Raw genomic sequence first — 5,518 nt, 5'->3', positions numbered from 1 at the left:
ACACCACTCTTGTGGGGAGGACTTTATTCTAATGGGTAGCCCTTCAATTCGGGGTGTGCTTACCTCAGTTGCTTTTTTTCTTGTTTGTTTGTTTTGCAATTCCTGGGATGGAACCCAGGGTCTCACACATGCTAGGCAAGGTTCTACCACTGAGCTACACTCCCAGCCCTTTTTAAATTTCACCTTGAGACAGAGTCTCACTAAGTTACCCAGGCTGGACTTGAACTCACCATCCTCCTGCCTCAGTCTCACAAGTAGCTGAGATTACAGGTATGCACCACCATGCCTGATTTATTTATTTTCTTCTTATTCCAGAAAAAAAGGAAACACAGTTCAAGGAATGAGAAGTGTTCTCAAAATTAGGACTTTTCACTTGTGCATGCTTGAAGAACTTTGTTGGGCATGTGTGTATGCATGCACACGTGTGTGTGTGTATGTGTGTGTGTGTGTTTCTTCTCCCTAGTTGCCTGCTGTTGGGATCCCATTCTTACACCAAAGCAACTATGAGTTTTTCAGCTCACAATTATTTCTTTTTAAGTTAGGAGTCTAAGCTTGATGCAAACTCTTCCCCATTCATGACATGCACTCTTAAGCTGCTGCTCTATTCCATTTGCAGAGAGAGAGATTGGAGGGCAGTGTCTAAATAATCATCAAAATAGTGCTCTAGTCGGATTTGTTTATACATTATCTTAACTCTCGATTACATATTTTAATAGGACAAGAGTTTAAAAGCCGGAATCAGACATAGTTGGCTCCGTCTACTTTAGACTGTTCTTCATCAATTGTTTTTTCTTGTGATTATACAGTTTTACTTTATCATCCCTTTGATAACAATTTCTGCATGAAAATTGACTTTATATTTCATTTTTCCCGTCTGTTATCTTAGCGGCATTCATACGCAAACACCCTTTGTGCAGCGCTGGTAATATAACTGATCAGGCGAAGCTGTGCCATAAGAAATCAAAACCATAATAATGTCTTTGGGTTTTGCATTTTAAATACTGCGTTCATTGTTGCGCTGAGCTTTCTGATCCCTTTCCAGACATTACGGAGATTACCTTTGGTAATGCCTATTTCATTGTACTTTGATATAAAATAATGTGTGTCATAAATCATCTGGGTGACTGTCATTAAACAGGAAAGCGCCTACTTATGATATGTAACAATTTGCTTTTCTAATTTGAAGAAGATTGAGGCATTTTAATTATGGAAGGTCTTTGTAAATGAGACTGGAATTCAATATAAAAGTGTATTCCTTATGGAATTGTAGGTTAGACATAATCAAATCCGTATTCATTAATTTTACATTATTTTTTTTGCAAGTGCTAAATAAAAACATTCATAGGAGGGTTTCCTAATGAAAGCCTTATGCTTTTGTTACCATTAATCTGAGAAAAAGTTATGTTTACTTATTTAAGAAAAAAGGCATGAGAGAATCAGTTGGTTCTGCAGGTTAACTGGCAATTGTGAATTTAAAACACTTTAAAATTTAAAACTGGGAGAGTCATTGCTTTAAGAAGTTGAGAAGAGACAAAGAAGAGGCATAAAAAGACAGGGTTGGGGGAAGCTATTTAAAATGATCAGTCTGCTTCACAGTATTAATATCGTGTCCATTTGGAAGAGAATGGGGACTTGTGCCTTCTCAATAAAGAACAATTGAAAATTATTGAAGCCCTTCTCTTTAAAGGTGATCAAATCTCTGAACACAGACATTGTATATGATTTAAAATCATGAGAGCTCTTCAAATTGTTTAGAACATTGATTTTTTTATGAAATGGATTTCCACATTGTATTTCTTCAGTCACTAGGTCTTTACAGAGGCCTAGAGACTAAGGTGCTTCCTTCTGAAACTAGCATTTTTTCTTGGGCCCCTTTCCTTTCTCCCCTTCTGCACTTTTCCCCTGCTTAATAAGTTTCCTAGTTCCCCTGGCTGCTGGGATAGACACATCATTCTTTGTTCTTGCTCATAAATCACTCTGTGACCAAGGAACCAGGAAGTTATTAGGGGTGAGAGGAAGGTCAGGTCGAAAATTCAGATTGATCTAACCTATTCTTGCAAAAGAGCACTTTACCTACCTCAAACCCAAAGCAAAGCACCAGTGCAAGGCTATTCTAATACTACTTTTAATAATGCTTCACAAGAGAGGGGACGTCAGTGTCTTCTACAGACAGTGTCATGACGATTCATAGGAACTGTGAAGTTGTCACCAGTTAAGTATTTAGTTACAGTTGTATTTGCTCATGCACACTATTCCAAGCATACAGCTTTCCTTCTTTCCTCCTGTTTTTTCCATTCTCTCTTACCTCTCTTTATCTCTCATTAATACAGGCAGCTGAAAAGGAAATTCTAGAATGCACTATGGAGACTGATCAAATCAGAAGGAGCGTCTTGTAGTTGGGAACGCTAGATGTTTCTCTCCATGTGTTAGATATTGGTCTTGTGTAAACACACACACGTGCTTGCACACACACACACAGACTCTTGTGCAAACTAACAAGGAATGCAATGAGAGATAATTAACTCAAGAACTGTAGTTTAGATAACCAATTCCATCTCTCCATTAAGTCCCCTTCCTCTGGCTCTGCTGCCCTCCCTGTTGGTTAAGCTATTTGGTAAAGGGTGGAAGCAGTATTCTATGTGTTTTGTAAAAAGCTTTATCAAACTCAATCGAACATAATATTAGGTCTTCGGCAGCCTGAACTCACACCTGCCACACACGAGGTTTGTTGGCCTTTCATGCACATCATAACTTGATTCTAAATCTAAAGGAACAGGAGAAGCAATAGAGCAAAGCTATCCAGATGTTGCTCAGTCTGTGCGATTGTAAATTTTAAAAGTACCAGCTTTCCATCCAGATTTTAGTGCAGTGGGAACTATATGAAAATTCCAAGACATACTGGTTTATTGAAGTGTCTGGCCATTTCTATATGAATTTTGGAACAGATGTACTGAGGTAGGCAATAAAACTGTGATAATAAGGAACATTTCCACATCAACTCACTAAACTACTAATCTGTAATGAGGATCAAAACTCAGCAGTGGAGGAGGGAGGGTGATTTTCATTATTACTTTTTTTTAAACTCAGTGTCAATTATGCAAATTCATCCTTGACTTTGGTCAAGATTTGCCGAGGAGGGTTTGAGGCTGACTAGCTTTATTCAGAATTTCAGTTTTACTTTTTTTCAACAGTAAAAAAAGAATATAAGAACATGGTACAACCCTGTGAATTTATCTTTATAAAAGCTTGTTATCATTTTATGATAATATGTAATACCCATGAAGCCCAAATCAGATGCTTTGGAGTCTCTTTGAATTTTGAAGTTTGTGCCTGATTCTTAGGGCCAACACTGGAAGTAGAGTATCCCACTGAGAGCTGGGGGTGTGGTCTGTGCATACTTCTGGTGTGACCATCAACCTCACAGCTCACAATTCCAGATGGAGAGGAGGAGCGCCATCTTGATTGACTGTTCTTGCTGCCTTCTGATTCCTACTCACATCCCAACCCATTGATTCCTCCATCTGAGAACATTGCAGGATGCAGTTCCAGAAATGGGCTCCTGGGGTTGACATTAAACCCTTTGTATCCCTTTCTGGGATCTGCAAAGCAATGTGCAACAAGAGGTTTGGAACTAATGGGGCTTCCTTGAAATCTTGACCAGTTCTTCCTGCAAGACTGACTACAATTGAGAGATCGCAATTAGAAGGAACATAAAACAATTAAACAAAAACACAGGTGGAATGTAACTTATTTGGTAGCATATGGATTTTTCATTCTTAGCTCTTTCTCTGCTAACCTGTGGTGATTAGAAATCAGATTTTTTTTTAATGAATAATTTCACTCTGATGCTACTAGGAAGAATACTAGTAGTATTCAAAGGAAAGAATACTTCCTTTGCTTGGGAAGCAAAGGAAGCATTCCATGGGAAAAGGAAGGAAGAGGAAGAGGGTCTGTAAAAGATGCAGGCTGTGACCTCAGGAGAGCTCCTGAAGGACCGGGCTTGGGGCAGCTGATAGGCAGGAGCCTGTCACAGAACATAGTGAAGCAGTTACGGAGGCATCCTTCACCTCAAGGTACTGCTTAGTAAAGCCAGTAAGGACTCATTTGCTCTTTTGGGAATTTCAAAAAAATTTTTTTCCTAGCATTACCCCACTTTCTCAAAGCAGATTTTGTTTGTCTTTATTTCTTATTTTACAGTAACGTGGTTATCACTGCTCACTGCATATGTTTTCCTGTTCCTTGTTTTGAAAGAGTCCTGCAGCCCCCAGGAAGCAGCAAAATGGCAAACAGCAGGAGCAAGCAATAGAAGCAAAAGGAAGAAAATATGTTAGTGACCTCCATTTATGGGGAAAATCAACTCTTTTCTCTGAGTAGAGCTTCTCAGTGGCAGAGAGTCACTTGTTTGTGTTTGTTTTTCTTTTGACATCCTTGGTATATTACAAAGGTGATCATACTCACAATACAGATTAAAAAGTTACGGTATATTCCAAATATTTACATTTAACAAACTAATAATTGTAAAACACACAGAAATACAATGACCATGCATTTAAGTTCATTCAAAGAGAAACTCAAAAGTCCACACTGGAGACTTTCATGAATGTAAGTCATAGGACAAATAGCTCATCCCCAATCCGCTCACTGCCCAGCACCAAGTCACAGACATAAGTCTATGAAGGAGAATGCAATGTGTGGTTTTTTTGTTTTTTTTTTTTTTCTGAAACTATGTTTGCAATGTGTGTTTTAAGCAACCACTTCAGGGGACAATATGAGAGTCACCTACAGTATCGTGGGCCAGGTACCTCATTTAAAGTGTGGCTAGCAATGAATCTAAAAAAAAAAAAAAAAAGTTTCTTTTTCCCTTCTGTCATTTTTTAAATATTTTATTGAGACCTGAACTTAGAAGATGGTCTTAGAGCAGATTTGCTAATTTCAATTCAATGAAATTCTTCTTGCCTTGCATGCGCTGTTGTATATAAAGAGAAGATGGTGTCTGGTAGGAAAAGGTGGGTCACATGTTTGTGCCACGGTACACTGCTTGCTAACAAGCAAGGGAAAAAGGAAGGCAGTAATTTTGAAGTCCCTTGTGGGCTACCAGCTTTGTTCTGCTATCTTGTTTTATGTTCTCTTTATGACATATTGTTATATGGGAATCAAAAGCAGCATTAATGCATTTGACTTTGTCAGCATTGTGTTTCTTTTAAATTGGATTTTCATTATGGAAAATTTCAAATATACACAAAAATAAAATAACTTAAGGAACCTCCATGCATGCATCACTGATATTCATCAGTGTTGTGCGATGATGCACTTCAAAATACACATCTGTAAAAATGGTGGCAGGAAGATGGAGAGGTTGGTTTTGCTCCATGACCACGTGTGCATTCATGCAATTAAACCTCAAACCTCGGCACCCACGACTTTGCTACTGCTTTTGAATCCAGAAAACTGCATGTATTGCCAAGGAAAGGGAAATTGAAAGTGAACGAGGTTAGAATAACCCCTAATTGATGCTTTC

This window comes from Sciurus carolinensis, chromosome 13 (genome assembly GCF_902686445.1).
Source record: "Sciurus carolinensis chromosome 13, mSciCar1.2, whole genome shotgun sequence".
Classification (NCBI taxonomy): Eukaryota; Metazoa; Chordata; class Mammalia; order Rodentia; family Sciuridae; genus Sciurus; species Sciurus carolinensis.
This window is presented reverse-complemented; position numbering follows the sequence as displayed.